The sequence below is a fragment of the Equus asinus genome, chromosome 10 (genome assembly GCF_041296235.1).
Source record: "Equus asinus isolate D_3611 breed Donkey chromosome 10, EquAss-T2T_v2, whole genome shotgun sequence".
Taxonomy (NCBI): Eukaryota; Metazoa; Chordata; class Mammalia; order Perissodactyla; family Equidae; genus Equus; species Equus asinus.
The window spans coordinates 72032756-72050060 of NC_091799.1; positions in this window are offsets into that span (position 1 = coordinate 72032756).

Here is a 17305-nt window from a genome sequence, read left to right on the forward strand (position 1 = left end):
TCAAAACTTCTATTATATGTTCTTTCCCTTCTTTGGATATCAGTTGTGAAATGATTTTCACACTCATCCCAAGAAAGGCTTGTGATGACTGGGCTTTGGGGTAAAACAGTTAGCATCAAATGCTGCTGACTCTCTAACTTAGTAGAGATCTAAACAAGCAAAGTACACAATCACAATTTGCTATTATGTAAAATCTCAGTTTTCTTATCCGAAAAATGGGGAGAGCAATGGCCCTATCCCTCAGCGGTTGAAGAAGAGGGTTAAATGAGATAAACACATGCCAAGAGAAACACAAAAGCTGCTTAGTGAAAATTAGTTATTATTAAGGAGCCACTTTTTCAAAATTCTCTCCCTCACCCCTATATACAATGGACTGATTCCTCCTTGGTTTCCCCAACTTCTCCTGTAGTTTTCTTTCACGTTGCTTGGATGCATTTGTTAAAAGTGAATTGGAAATCCATGCATTCGGACTTCCTCTTATTCACATTTGTAAGCCCCCTATGCTTGGTGCCTTCTGGGAATCCATAGAGATTTGAGGTAAAGGAGGGAGCTGAAGGAATCGTGGAACAAGTGCCTCCCTGGAGGCACATTTCTTATAATCCACTTTTGCCTCTTTGAGCTCACATCCAGGGTCACTATATTTATCTGGAAACATTTGGTCGTATGACAGAACTCTAAGTCAAACCAGTAAAGACAAGATTCGATTTGTTGGCTTGAATAACTGGGAAGGATTCTTGGTTGGCTCAGCAGACCAAAGCAAGAGCTGGAGGAACTAGGGGTTCAGACCATTGAACTTGGGACTCAACTCAACCAGAATTTTCTCTCTCTTCCCATTTCCATTTCTGTTTGGCATTTTCTTACGTTCGGATAACAGGGAAAATCACCCTCTGTTAATCCCAAACCTATAGCATTCCAGCTTAGTAAACTCAATGGGAGGATAGCTTCTTTTCCCCAGGAAATATATACCAATCCCATGATAAAAATAGTATCATTAGCTTCCCACGCTAGCTCAAGAGTCTATCTTTTGGACAACCACTGCTGCCGAGTGGATAAAGTACTATGATTTGTTAGGCCCAGGTCAAATACCCATTCCATGTTCAGGGGCAGCCCATGGGAAAGGGTGAAGGCAATATTTCTTGTTGGTCTCTTCCTATTCTAATAAATCATTTACTGCACTAGTTCACTGCATTTCTCTAGGCTGGATCTTGGGTGTTCACTTGTCTTTTGGGGGGCAAATTGTATCAAGAAATGGATTATTTGATTCCTCACAGTTTGGATTTCTTCTGATTTTCTTCTCACAGTGTGATAATTACAGTTGCAGATCATGTTCCGTCTGGGTGCCCCTCCTCTGTGGTTAGCCCAGTAGTAGCACTTACCACACTCGCTGTTTGCCTTCCTTCCTTAAGACACTGAGCAGCTGTGCTCAGAGCCTGAGTAATTTGTTCGGTTCAAAAGTATTTCTCTTATAAATAAGCTAATGTGTGAAACACAGAAAATACTCAATAAATGCGTGTTAAATGAAAGAAAGTGAGTACCCTTCCACAGTGCAAAATAGGAACACAGATGTGGGATATGTAACTCAGATTGAGCTGGGGATGTCGATTTGCGGGTATCAGTGATGCTGAGTATTGAAGGTGAGTAGGTGTGAAGAAAATGAAGAAGGACATTCCGGACAGTGGGAAGGCCTGGAGGCAGTGGTGTGTCTGAGCTGGCTCGCATACACTTGCAAGACCAACTGTACACATCTCTTCCCCACTCCGCATTCAGTGATTTCACATTGGCAGCTTGAAATCAGCTATAGCGGGAGTATTTACACCACAGAAATCAGAATCACTACAAAGCAGGGCTTCACTCCTTTTCCCAGAGAGCTGATTGTTAAACATTTACCATGCCACTGCATGAAAGAATGAGGGGGACAGGAATAGTTCTATCGATGAGGCTAGAAAAGTACGCAGAAATCAAATCGTGAAGGAATTCGTGTGTTAAGTACAGACATTCAAATTTCTTAACCACTGAAAGATTTTGAAAGGGAAAGCACATGACAGGACTTGCTCAATATGTGCTGGCTGGAATTCTCCAACAATAGTTTTTCATGGCAAACTTGGCAGAAGGTGGCACTCTATATTAAATGCTTGCAGTTCTAGGGGAGTTACTGCCTGTCCCAGCAAATCAATCTTAGTCTACAGCTTAGCCTGGAATGTGCCAGACCCAACCTAAGCTTGATTCCATCAGGACCATGTGTGACCTCAATAGCAGCACCACTTTAAATCAGTGCCAGTAGCTCATATATCCCATATAATACAAATCTATTTCCTCCTGCCACCTGGCACACCAGCCTCCTGAACTGTTGACACTAGCAAGCTTCCAACAAAATGGTTGCCAACTCTAGCCATATTTTGTCTTTTCTGTCTAGGTTATTTTAGGTGTGCTCCCGTCTAATGGTGGAAGTATGAACTGAATGGATTTTCACATTGCTTCCAACATAGAGAAGAGTAGAAAGAAAGAAAGGAGGAAGGAAGGAATTTTAATGCTTTTGAACAGGAAGTTAACCTACCTGGGTTAGGGAACAGCATTCTTTCCAGGGTTGCTGAGATGGAAACTTATGATATAGTGAAAGCAGACGGAGCACATGCAAGTTGGGTGGAAGGAGGAACCACATGGGAGCACCTTGTTGTTTTTCATTTGGGGTTTTGCTTTTATGAAACCATGAGATGTTATCTCTGGACAGGTTCTTGCAAATTTCTTACTTGACATCACAGCAGTCAAAGAGCCTTCTTCCTTTTCCCCTAGTTTCTGATCCCTAAGAGCAGTCCACAGAGTTTTAGTTCCCTGAAATCTGACCCTCTGTTCTTTTGGAGTCTTTTGGCCTTTCTACTGCCCTGTGTAAGGAATACTTTATATTTAAAATGATTGTTCTACCTGGTTAAACTTTTATAGTTTACAAAGAAAATTTATAATAGAACCAAGAATTAGAATTAATATTGCTGTCACTAGTTACTGTTACGGAAAAGTGGTTATGGAACAGCCTAGTGAGAATAAATTCATTAAAAATGTACTTTTCTTCTCCCATTTTATGATGGTGAGTCATCCATGAAAAAGTTGTCTTAGGGCAAATTTTCGTAAATCAAAATGTAAGTACCATTGACGTTAACAGTACACAATTACTTCAAGAATTAACAAAGCAAATTTATGATACTCAATGTTTATATTGAAATTTAATGGAATAGATTCTATTATTACTCAAAAGATCCTCCCAATCTGCATGGGAAAAATCCACTTCTTATTGTTGTTAGATATGTGGCTCTCTTTGTCTTCCTGCCGAGAGGAGTGTACCTTGCTGCCCTTGCCTTTAGGCTTGTCCATTGACTAGTTTGGGCCAATAGGTTGTTTGCAGTAATGAAATAAGCAGAAGCTTGAAATGTGCAAGTGTGGTTGGACTTACTTTCTTGTATTTCTGCCATCACCATGAGAAGAACATAACCTAGGTAACTGCTAGAAGGATGAGACACACGTAGGGCAGACTTGGATTCAACTTGCCACTTGGAGCCAAGCTCAGTCAACCACAGGCTTCATCAGGCACAGACACATGAATGAGAATAAATGATTTTTGTTTTAAGCCACAGAGTTTGGAGTGAATTTGTTACTCAGCATTACTGTGGGAATTGTTGACTGATACAAACAGTAAAAACAAAGTAAATCAATAAAAATGATACAAACAGTCTACAAGACCATTGCTGGTACAGTCTAAAAAATGGTAGTTTCTTGAAGAGAAAACCTAATATAGCAATCACCAGCTTTAAACCTACAAAGATGCCTTCATGCCTTCATGGTGGCTCCCATTTTGTCATGCTCAGCCCATACCTTCTAAATTGAAGCGAGTCTGAAATCAAATTTTTGTAAAGTCAAATTCTTTAACCTGAATGGTTATGTCCCATAGTGTGCCTGGAAATCATACCAAAATGTTAAGAGTATTTATCTCTGAATAGTGGTATTTTGAATGTTTTAATTTCGTTTCCTCTATTTAAAAATTTTCAATAATAATGTGGATTATTGGGATAATTTTAAGAACTTTTTAGTTTACTTTAAAAAGAATAAATTTAGCCTGATTATCAATTATAGATTTTGAAATGATCACTTGTTTCCTGGTGGGAATTTCAGAACTAATAACAACAAAAGACTGGGGCTGGCCCCGTGGCCATGTGGTTAAGTTCGAGCGCTCTGCTGTGGCAGCCCAGGGTTTCGCCGGTTCGAATCCTGGGTGCTGACATTGTACCGCTCGTCAGGCCACATTGAGGCGGCGTCCCACATGGCACAACTAGAAGGACCTGCAACTAGGATATACAACTATGTACTGGGGGGATTTGGGGAGATAAAGCAGAAAGAAAAGAAAAAAGATTGGCAACACTTGTTAGCTCAGGTGCCAATCTTTAAAAAAAAAAAAGATGGAAAGCTAACATTGCTACACTCCACAAGTGAGGTATTTATTTAATTTTTGCTCTATTTTTCTCAACTCTAAAAGAAAAGATTACTTTTTATTTATTTATTTATTTTATTTTTTTGAGGAAGATTAGCCCTGAGCTAACTGCTGCTAATCCTCCTCTTTTTGCTGAGGAGGACTGGCCCTGAGCTAACATCCATGCCCATCTTCCTCTACTTTATACATGGGACACCTACCACAGCATGGCTTTTGCCAAGCAGTGCCATGTCTGCACTGGGGATCCAAACCTGTGAACCCCAGGCCACTGCAGCGGAACATGCCCACTTAACCGCTGCGCCACAGGGCTGGCCACAAAAGGATTCCTTTTTAAAATGAACTTCTTCAGTAAAACCCAGCTTCTAGAGGTGCATTTAGATATTGCTTATCTGAGGTCTGTGGAAGGCTCTGTAATCGGGGTATGTCTTACCAGGGCTCAGGAGCAGGGACTTCCCCTTCCATATGAAACCTTCCTCATACCCTTTCATCCAGTAGCATTTTAGGAGCGTCATTATCCACCTGGATGGGCACTGATCAGACTCACTTGTGATGGTCAGGCACAATGCCAGCGAGGGGCAATCTGCACATGTCACAGAGGGGAGATTCAGCCAGCATGCCCCGCTGTGGTTAGGCAACACAGTCTGCTTAAGCAAGTGAAGGCTGAGTCAGCTCAGCCACATACAGCTCCCTCGGCCCCCAGCTATACCTCTGGTGGGAAGTCTTTGTTGCAACATTCCTCCCTCCTATCAGGGTGAATCTTTGGGAGTGGCTTTCTTTTTCTAGGTCCTACACTTCTTTCCAGTTTCATTATCTTCCCTTCTCTCTTTTCCAATTTGAACCCAAAGTATTTTGGATTTTGTTTTGTTTTTATTTTTGTTTTAATGAGAAGGTAGGGGAAGTTTTGCTCTTCCTCTACGTACCTTGTGAAGTCTAGAATCCTCTCTATTTCTCTAAGTCTTAAAACTTGAGAAACCAAAGCTAGAAAAACGTTTTTCTCTGCTTTATCTTTTCACATCCCTCCCCAGAGGCAATGAGCACTCAATGATCTAAAAAGTACTTGAAACGGGTGGGTGGGAAACAGAGAGCAAAAAAGTAAAATAAATTAATGGTGCTCTAGATAAAAAGGTAGATTATCAGGTAGAGATATATGTTTAATAAGTTAATGGGCATATTATCTTTTCATAGTTATTACTTTTGCTCTTAAAAGACAGCATTTAGCTTTCTTCTAGAAAGGTCTAACCTTCCATCCACTATTTCCTCAGCTGGAAAGGGCCACAGGACTGCTGGAATTAACTATTTTGGAAAATGTGCAGCCAAGTTCCGTCAAGCCTCTCATCCTTGCCTTTTGCTACAGCCTTCACTGATCAAAGCATCCACCCTCTTGTGTACTATCATTTCTTCATGACTCACTGGTTTTCTTCCCACATCCTTCCTCTCACACTTCTCACATCTCTGTCATGAAGAAACCATGAAATGTCGAAGGTCATAACAAAATGAAATTGATCAATGTGTATGGTTTCCCAGTGGCCTCTCTGTCCCCTTTCTATGATAAAGAATTGCCCTGTTTCAGTTTCTTCACTGGCATTCCCTTCTTCTTCCTTGTCTTAACCAAAATCAAGCTTTCCTGGAAAGACATCACAAGTCTTTCTGCAGCATCTAAGATTTCCCCACTCTCCAAGCCCAGATCCTTTTCTTTTCCCTGTTGCTTTCAGATCCACATTGCTTAACATGCACCTAGAAAAGTCCAATTTCTTTGACTCGTTCTCTCTTTTCATACAATGTAACTTTTACTTTTATTTAATAAATTATTTCAATTGGGTCAGACACTGAGAAAAAGAGTATGTTATGTTACCCATTATCCAACCAGGAATTCTTAGCAGACAGACTTTAGTACAAGACATATCTATGCTCAAGCTTTTCTCACATACTTCCTCATACTTCACACATGTCTCTTTCTCGGCATGAATTTTTAAGAAACAATTGTTTTTTTCCCTGCATATTGTTTGCCTTTCATGGGCTACCTCATATACTATCTGAAAGCATGATCAAAATAGTTACATTTATGAATACTTTTATTTTGGCTTCTTCGTTTGCTGAAGAAGGAGTTAATAGTAACTTTTAAGTGTTCCAAAATTGCCAAGGAAAATATTCACCTAGTTGAATTTATCTAGAGTTCTCTATCTAAGCATAAACTATTTTATGAAGAAATGTGCCAACCAAATAACAGCCGTGCAGTCAATACAGCTAACCAAGTTGACTTAGCACAATTTTACATGGTTGGTGTGACTATAATGGGTTTTGAAAGAGATGGTCTCTGGAATTAAATAACTGAAAGAGAAGCACTGTGTCATGCAAATATGCATAAGCAGGGGATAGAGACCAAGAACAGAACTGAAAGAGAGGTTCCTACATTTGGGGTAGTAAAGTTACAGCAATTTCTCTGGAGCAGAAGCAGAGGTCCTTCCACATCAAGCACAAAGCTCCATGTGTGAAATGACCTAAGCTTTGAAGAGCTTTTAACCAACTCTCAATAAGCTCATCAGATGTCCATTTACTGCATCTCAACAATCAGATTTATAGTGACATCTATGAATTACATCTTTCTGTGTATATCTGGTAATATCTTTAATCCCTGCCCATTCAATGATGGTTTATTTGGTTGCAGAATTCTAGGTTGATGGTTATGTTCCCTCATAACTTGGAAGATATTATTCCTCTATTGCTTGCTCTTATTACAGATGAAGAGAATTTTGCAATAATGTAGTTGTCCCTCATGGCAGGTAATCTGCCTTTCCTTTCTGGTGGACTCCAAAATATTCTGTTTGACTTTAGTGTCCTGCAGTTTCACTGTAGTGTATCTAGGTCTGTATTTATTCTCATTGAGTTTACTGAGAGTTTAGAGTGCGTCCTCCGTTTGAAAGGCCTAGGTGTGAAAATGGTACTCCAAAATGTCTTTCTTTTTTTTTTTTAACTTAAAAAAATTTTTTCATTTGGAAATAATTTCAAACTTACCTGTAAGTTTGAAAAATGGAAAAAACAATAGCACAAATAATACACACACACTCTTTGCCCTGATTGTTATTATCGTTATTATTTTACCAAATTTGTGTTATCACTTGTTCTCTTTTTCTCTTAATGTGTATTTCAATTTTTAGTTTTTAGACTCAGGTTTTATAGCAACCTGCAACATGAGGTTTGGCTTTGTGCCTGGTGGGGGCAGAGAATTATTTTCTATTCTAATTCGGCTATATATTTAAAAAGAATCCTCTATCATGTTTTATCTATTATTTCTACAGGTTTTGGAATAGGGGTAGGTTTTTCCATGTTAAAAAAACTTCCAAACATCAACTGCTCAATGTAGATAAAAAGGTACATTGCAGTAATTTTGTAAAACACCCCAAAGAGGTCAAAACAGTATTATTTTCCTTTCTATTTACTTTGTTAGCATTTTTACTTTTTTTATTTGCGAGAGAAGAGGCTGCAATCCAAAAAGAGCAGAAAGGAAGAGGGATTTGAGATTTTTTTCCTCGTGCTCTCTACATACCAGGAAAATAAGTTGCTTATATACAACATATATATCCTGTATTAGTCTGCTAGGGTTGTTATAACAAATCCCACAGGCTGGGGGGCTTAAACAACAGAATTTATTTCCTCACAGTTCTGCTGTCTAGAAGTCCGAGATCAAGGCGTCAGCAGGGTTGTTTCATTCTGAGGCCTCTCACTTCGACGTGTGAATGGCCGTCTTCTCCCCTTGTTCTCACACGGTCTTTTCTCTGTGTGCATGTTTGTGTATGCCCAACTTTCCTCTTCTGATAAGGACCCCAGTCGGGTCAGATTAGGGACCACCCATATGACCTCATTTTCCTTGATTACATCTTTAAAGTCCTATCTCCAAATACAGTCATATTTTGAGGTACTGAGAGTTAGGATTTCAACATACGAATTTTGAGAGGGACATAATTCAGCCTATAACATATCCTATATATCCTATAACATATCTGTATATATACATATGTGTGTGTGTGTGTGTATAAAATACCCTTTGATTAACTTTCTCACTCTAGTGATAATTAAAGGACAGCTTCAGGTGACTACCCCTTTTGAATGAGTAAGAATTCTGTCTGCTCTTCACAGAAGAATGAAGTAGAGAGAAATCGATCTAGGGAACAATGTGAAAAAATTCTAAGGCAAGATTTCAGTGTGATGTCATTATTTTTTCCAGTGGTCAAATGTTAGACCATGTGGCATGCCCATATTGAGATGGTCATAAATATATTTCAAAGCCAATTATACTGGCTCACCTTCCCAAACTGCCAGCCTTCACCTAGCACTCAGTTGGAGAACTGAGCTAAAAATTTGACTTTTCTCTATCAAAGCAGTTGCACAGAATCTGACCTCAATCCTGAATTTCCTCCCCGTAATACCTTGTTTCCAAATCTGAGGCTCACTCAGTTTTTTCTTGTTAGAAAGTCAATTTGAAACTTTTTAAAAGATAATGAAACATGAGTTGAAATCTCAGAAAAAATAACTGGCAAGGCAAAGCAAAACCATTCATTTGGTCAGTCAGCCATTTGTTTACGAACACACTTGATTTGCTTCTTTGTTAATACAGCCTCTTGGGGGCTAAGTAGATATTCTTTTCAATGTCTCTTGGTCTCTCATACGTATATATAGCTTACCTCTCCAAGTAAACTATAAGTTCCCAGAGGAAAGGTCTATAATTTCCATTTCTTTTGACTCCCTTATAGTAATTGGTAAGCACTCAGAACTAGTTGAATGTTTACCACTATCATAGAAAAATAATTCTCTTAGTAAATATTTTCCATCTTTTTCTAATTTCCAGGCCCTGTGCTATGCTATGCTCTGGGGAATGCAGAGTTTAATACATTTTCTACCCTACAGCAGATTTCCTGGAGAGAGACATGAAAAAATAAGTGTTGTAAAATGCTGCAGACATTGTAAAATAAATCTCAACAGGAAATAGTTATTATAGAGACAAGCTACATGCTCAGGCTCAGATTCAAGATGCCCAGAGCTGAATTCTCGACTTACTTCTTTTATGACTTTGAGCAAATTCCTTAAGCTCTTTAAACTACAGTTTCCTCATCCTTAGGACAGGGATAATAATTAATACTTATCTCATAGGATTGGTATGAGTGTTAAAAGCAATCATACACTGATTAAATTTCCCCAGTGCCTTGCCTTGCCAATGATGTTAGTCCTTGCTCAACAATCATATGGGGAAAAAGCGATTTATCTTTGAAGAAAATTTCCCATAGGCAGTCTGCAGGAAGGTCCGGAAGATTCCAAACCTGGAAGTATTAATAGTAAAGAATAAAAGTTTGCTTACATAATATATTTTTAAAAAATCTTTCTAAATAGTAAGAAATTTCACAATCATTGTTAAAAGATAAGCAAATTGAGGCAAAATGTATTAGAATCATATGCAGCAGAATAGACGTCATTTTTCTTTTAAAAGATTTTATTTTTTTCATTTTTCTCTCCAAAGCCCCCCGGTACATAGTTGTATGTTCTTCGTTGTGGGTCCTTCTAGTTGTGGCATGTGGGATGCTGCCTCAGCATGGTTTGATGAGCAGTGCCATGTCCGCACCCAGGATTCAAACCAATGAAACACTGGACCACCTGCAGCAGAGCGCACGAACTCAACCACTCAGCCACGGGGCCAACCCCTAGAGGTCATTTTTTAAACTTACAAATTATTAAGAAAACAATGAGGAACCCAATATACAAAAGGGTAGATGACATGACAAGTATTACACAGAAAAAGAGAAACAACAGATGAAGAGAAACAAAGTACCAATGAACATGTGAAAAGATGCTCAATTTCATTAATAGTTCAATGCGTTCGAATCCAGATAGCTTTGGACTACCATTTTTTAACTGATACACTGGCAAAACTTATGTTTGATAAAATCTAGTGTTGTTGATAGCTTGAGAACAACGGCTATGATCACACACTCATAGAGAGTGTATATTGATTATATCTTTTTGGTGTGTAATTTCATGACATCTATCAAAATTAGCAACGCATATTCTCTTTGACGGAGCGAACCTTATGATATATTTGTGTAAGGATGTTCATTGCAGTGTTATTTGCAAGGACAAATTGGAGACAATCTAGATAGCCATTAACAAGAGACTCAGTAAATAAGCAATGGTACACCTGTACAATTGTGCAGTAACTAAAAGCATGGTATAGAGATATATGCTGTTATAAAAAGAGCTCTAAGATGTATTATTAAATGATAAAATCAAGGTTCATGAGTAAATAGTATGTATACTAGTATAGTACACTACTTTTTAAAAAAGGAAATGTAGCACTACAAGGATGAACAAGAAATTATTAACAGCAACTGTCTCTGGGGAATAAAACTGTAGGTAGGAGAGAGGAAAACATTTATTTTTTTGTTTTAAACCCAATGAGTTATTTGAATCTAATACCATTGAATTTATTAATTATTATAATTAAATGAGCAATGATATGCTTTTTTTTTTTTTTTTTTTTGGTGAGGAAGATTGGCCCTGTGCTAACATCTGTAGCCAATCTTCCTCTTTTTGCTTGTGGAAGATTTTCGCTGAGCTTAATTTTCAATGATGTTAATCTGTGCCAATCCTCCTGTATTTTGTATGTGAGATGCTGCCACAGCATGGCTTGATGAGCGGTATGTAGATCCATGCCCAGGATCTGAACTCATGAACCCCAGGCCATTGAAGTAGAGTGTGTAAAACCAACAACTACACCATTGGGCTGGCCCCTAAAGTACGTTTTTAAGTACTTTGGATATAAATTAAACATTATTATAATACAACTCTAAAAAGTTAGAAATCATTAAGTTGAGATTAGATTATAGGAACCTCATATGCCACCACTTTTAACTAAACTATATCCTTTAGCATCCCAATTCTTTTCGAGAATATTTAAAGCTTCATCTTCTAGACTTTAAATAATTCTTTGGTATTTTATTGGGTTCTTTTCCTGCCCAAACTGCTACTCTTTTGTCTGGAAAGTTAAACCTTTCTTCTTAAAGAAGTAAATTATTTTTTCTTGGTGCATTGCATAGGGTTTTTGTATTATATCTGGTTCTTTTTTATCTGATTAGTGTTTATCTTTTTAGAATGATTATTCCTGATAGACCTCTTTCTTCAAAATTTGTCTCAGTTCTTTGGCTGTTTGCCTTTCGGCTTATAATCAAATTTGATTTGTTTTGTCCCAGAGAAGCTCAATGGAAGTTATAGCAAGCTGGATAGGATGTTAATTAAAAATATAAACCTTGCAAAACCCTAATATAGACGCTCTAACCCAAAGACACTTCCAATAGTTGATGTGGCCATTCATTCCTTAAAACCAGCTATTTTTCTTTTGAATTGTATTACCTTTAATTCTGTAAATTGAATGTTATATAGCACCAGGCAAACTGCTTGAGTGATTATAATACTCATCGCTGAGTGATGTGACTTCTTTCTCAAAGCAAGGCTTTTTAGGGAAATTGCATGATTAGGTCCCTAGGTATCTTGGCTTGTTCAAGGAATCATGTTGGCCCTCCAGGGGGCTGACGCATCTTTAATTATTTACAGGTTCACATGAGACCCCTTTAGATATAAGCACATTAGCTCAGTAGCTAAATAACAGTAACGTGAATCGTGTCAGACACAGAGGAAACAACCAGCAGAAGCTAATGCAAACACAAGAGCTGCCATCTCTCTGTAGCACCCTGTAGCTGTCTCTGTCAGTATTGGGTTGACAACTGTAGACCATTGGGCCTGTGGGCAATTACAAATGTTAGGCCCATTCTGAAATGGTAGGGGCCTTCTCAATTTCTATGTAGGAGCCTGCCAAACAAATTACACCTAGAACGTGCTTTCGCATCTTTTGGTTGAGAACCAAATTTGTCTAAGAGAAATTGTCTCCTTGTTTAAGATCATGAAAATATTAATACCTCCATAATATAAAATATTTCGATGCACATACTACAAATGTAAATAAAGTAAAAGTTTTTCTTTTCAACTCCTGCATCCACCTTTTCTCTTCACTCTTGAAAGGAAACAGTTTAGTGGGAAAGCCTCCAAACTATATGTAGTGGTGTATATGTGTGTGTGTATGTTAAAAATATACATATTAATGTATATCTTATATACAACACACAATATACACATGTGTAAATAAAGAAATAGAATATCCTAACATATGGATCTGAAAATTGCTTAAAATAAATTTGGCCTGGGACGCATAGGCACATGTGAGATTCAAAACTATCCAGTTGAGAGGGCTGGCCCAGTCGTGCAGTGGTTAAGTTCGCATGTTCCACTTTGGCAGCCCCGGGCTCACTGGTTCGGATCCCAGGTACAGACCTACGCCCCACTTATCAAGCCCTATTGTGGCAGATGTCCCACATACACTAGAGGAAGATGAGTGTGTATGTTAGCTTAGGGCCAGTCTTGCTCAGCAAAAGAGGAGGATTGGTGGCAGATGTTAGCTCAGGGCTAATCTTCCTCGAAAATAGAAAAAACAAAACTATCCAGTTGAAAGCAACCTCATTTTGTCAGATCAACAAAAGTTGGGAACTCCAGGCTCTTCTCCTCTGATTTCTGTCTTAACAGTATCTTAAAGGCAAAGTTCACTAAAATGGAAATACACGTAATATACTTTGTTGGAAATACACGTACAGTCATGCGTCACTTAACAATGGGGATATATTCTGAGAAATGCGTCATTAGGTGTCATTGATTTTGTCAGTGTGTAAACATCATAGAGCGTACTTACACAAACCTAGGTGGTATAGCCTACTACACACCTAGGCTGTATGGCACTAACCTTATATGACCACTATGGTATATGCTGTCCATCATTGATGGAAACGTCGTTATGTGGCACATGACATGTAGTGGCCTCCCAAGCATTCAATGTTCGTTGCCCCCATACACTCCTAACCAGACAATGCATTTTTCAGCCACGACAACATTTGAGTGGGGCGACCCCCATGCTCAATTCTTGGTCATGGTAATTGTTGTGAGAAGGAACACATGCTTTCAGCTAATCGAATCAAAAGGGAGCATAGATTTTCATTCAATGATTGAGGGGAAAATAGCCTCTCTGCGAACATGGCAGAGGAAGCATGAGGGAGTTATCTTGTGATGACACAAAATTTCAAGCCATAGACTAAAATTGAGACCTTATGGTAGAGTGGAAATACAGAGAGGACAAGAAGCATTTATTTTGTCTCATCGCCAAACCTCTGCATTAAGCTGTCCTCGAGTCTTTATCCAAAATCTCTTTATTATGTGAGCCAGTTTGAGCTACGCTTTTTGCTACTTGCAACCAAAATTATCTGAATAGATTAGTGCTAAAATGTTAGATCATAATTGATCTAAATACTAGTGTTTGCCAGTGTTTAGGGAAATGCTTGCTAACTTCTTAGTAAGTAAAACAGTCCATGTTCAAATACATTTGGAAAATACCAAGATTTATATTTACACTGTCAGAGATTCACAAAGCAAAGACTACATTAAATATTTCAACAAGTAAAAAAAAAATATCTAATTATGATTATACTCACACTTTTCATATTTATTAACCATATATTTCTTTCGTTTCGTGTAATACCTATTGAAAACCTGTAAAAGAGTCGTTTCCTAGAATTGAAAAATACTGTTCCATGTTTTCAGTATATTTTCATGTTCCACTTTTCCCACAAGGTTAGAATCAACACTTTTAGCCAGAACATTTCAACCCAAACACCCCAGACCCTTTATTTATTTATTTAATTTTATTTTTGCTGAGGAAGATTTGCTCTGAGCTAACATCCACGCCAATCTTATTTTTTAGTATGTGGGCTGCCAGCACAGCATGGCCGCAAGAGTAGCATAGGGTTGCACCTGGGAACTGAACCCAGGCTGCCCAAGCTGAGCATGCCAAACTTAACGACTAGGCCACCGGGCTGACCCCACTCCAGACCTTTTAGAATCTTAGTTTACTATTTGCTTTTACCTAAAATATTTTCTACTTAGTCAAAAACCTAATGGTTTATCCAGTTACATTTTTAAGACCAGATAGACTTAAGATTTCTTTGGTCTTTACCTCAACTCAATTTGTTGAATGTTTTTCATTCTACCTGACATGACATAGATTATGTCTTAAAAAGACAAATATTTGCTGAGCATCTGTTTCATTTGTGTACCTTGGATTTTTAAAAATATAAACCACACAAGGCTAATATGTCTGACTTTGACAATAAGTAAGTTTATCACAGAAATATGGAAGCTTGTGGAACTGTAGAAAAAGTTGGAAAACTAGACTCAAAGCTAAGCAGCCAGGAAACATGCCCCAAACCGTGCTGCAGAACTTTCCAGAGAGGAAACCACTGCCACCACCGCTAAGAACTAGCGCTACAGCTTGCAGGCAGCAGCAATTGTACCTGTTGCTCAATCAGAGGCCAACTGGTAAACCACCATCACCACTCCCACTGGCGCACTCGACAACAGACACGTTAGCAGCTGCTGCACTGCCTCCACTAGAAACAGAGAAAGCTTAACTGGATCTGTTTCTTTTTTATGAATCCCTAAGTTAAAATTCAGCACAGGCAAACAGATTGGCAGAACATAAATCATATGCTTGTGCCCTAGCTGCACAGGAGGCTGAGAAAGCAAGCATTTGGCATTTTAGTAGGAGGTGGTTTCTTGCTCCCATCAAGACTGATAGGCTGGGGAATTCCTCAAATATAGAAACAAACTTGAAATGCTTTGATTTGCTCAACATCAACATAAACTTTTTTTTCCAATTAAACAAAAAAGACCCATGCTTCCTCCTAACAGAATGCAGCTATTTCTCCAATAGGTGAACACTTACCTACGCTCTCTTCAACAGGGGAACAATTCAAAAATATCATCAGTCCCAGCATCTACTTCAAGTCCAAGAATTCTGAGTGATGTCCATTCCTCTTCTAAGTCCCTCACTATTCTCTCTTGATATTTTGTCGTGTATGGTTTCAAAATTAAGTTAACCAGTCCCAATATACCCTATATGAAAAAGAGGGAGAAATGGAGAAGATTGGCTGAGCTATCCTCTTTTGGCTGGTGCTGATACATTGTGCAGTGACTTCTGTAAATCAGGCTCAGATTTCCCCATATTGATCAACTTCCCATGAAGACATAGGTGAGGATTAAGGAGGGGCAGCAGTGCAGAGCTCAGTGTAAGCTCAGGAAGCTTACAGTGGCTTCAGGATCTGTTTTGGCTCAAGTCTGTATATATTATTCCCACCTGCTGATAGAGTAGACTAGTTAATTGGGTAGCACTCGTTTCATCATAAGCCGTTCATGTTGCCATATTTGTTCCATTGATAGGACTTCAGTCTCTATGGCCCAGGATCAAATCAAGAGTTTTTTTTTAAAGAAGAAAATATTATTTTTGCCAAAAAAAGAAGCATTCTGCTCTAAGCTCTGAACTTCCGAGGGGGCATTCTAGACCACTAATATAAAGAAAATATTGATTTCTAATAATATATGTTAGAAGATTGCGTTATGCAAGCAAAGGCAACCAGAGGATATTAAATCAATGAGAATGTCAACAGAAAATATCATAATAGAAATTAACATAGTGCAATTATAATGCAAGAAAAGACAGGTTACTCAGTATGAAGCTAACATAACAAGGAAGAATACTGAAAAATAAAGACATATCCATACATTATAATACATAATTAATCATTAGATTATCCAATTAGGTTGTGCTTGGTTGAAAGCAGTAGAAAACCTCGTTAATGTAGCAACATTTGACTTTTACTTAACAAGAAGTCTTAAGATAGTTGATCCCGTGGTTGGTGTGGTGGCTCAGCAGTATCTTAAAAGACGTTTCTTTCCATCCTTTAACTCTGCCTTCCTTAAGGGTATTGAATTTCATCACCTGGCTTGTCTCCTCATAGTTGTAAATAGCTGCTGCAGCTCTAGATAGCCCATACTTATTTGAAAGTTTCCAAAGTAGGAAGGTAGAGAAAAGGGCAAAAAAGTCCTTGTCTTTTTTTATTAGAGGTGAAATCCTTCCCAGAAGTCCTCAACATATTTCTTCTTATATCTGAGAGGTCAGAAATAGATGACAGACCTGCGTCTGAAACAATCACAAGCACAGGAAAAATATGGCATTATTGACTCAGACTCCTTTGTGATTCACCAATTGAGACCAGAATCTGAAGCAATAACAAGGATCTGTTATCAAGGAGGAATAGAAAATAGCTGTTGGATATGCAGCAAGAGTTTCTGCTTCAATTATATTTTTTGTGGATACAATTTTCCACATAACCATCTGAGAATAGAGAGGGTCAACTCTGTTCTCTAGCTCTATAAACCATTTGATGATTTTGAAGTTATAATCTGAAATAATTTCACTAGTGTCTTTTATAAAAATTGGACTGATTGAAGATAATGAGCTGATCTATTACTTGTCTCCCAATCTTGCAGAGATGGGCAAAAGGAAAGCATGAACTGGTCAGGAAATTGAATATACAGGAAAAAGTTAAAAGGTCGTGACAAATACCTCTGATCACCTCTGATCCTATAATAATAACCACACACACAAACCAGAACACCACACGTAGAGGAAACAGTAGGAGATTAAAGAACAGTGTAAGAATTACATTTTCACTATTATTTCCTAGTTGAAATTCTGAAATTGTGTGAAGGATCGTGTATTAGTCAAGGTTCTCCAAAGAAAGAGAACTAATAGGGTATATCCTATAATATATATTGTAGGGAATTGGTCCCATGATTGTGGAGGCTGGGAAGTCCCAAGTACTGCAGGTTGAGCCCACAAGCTGGAGACCC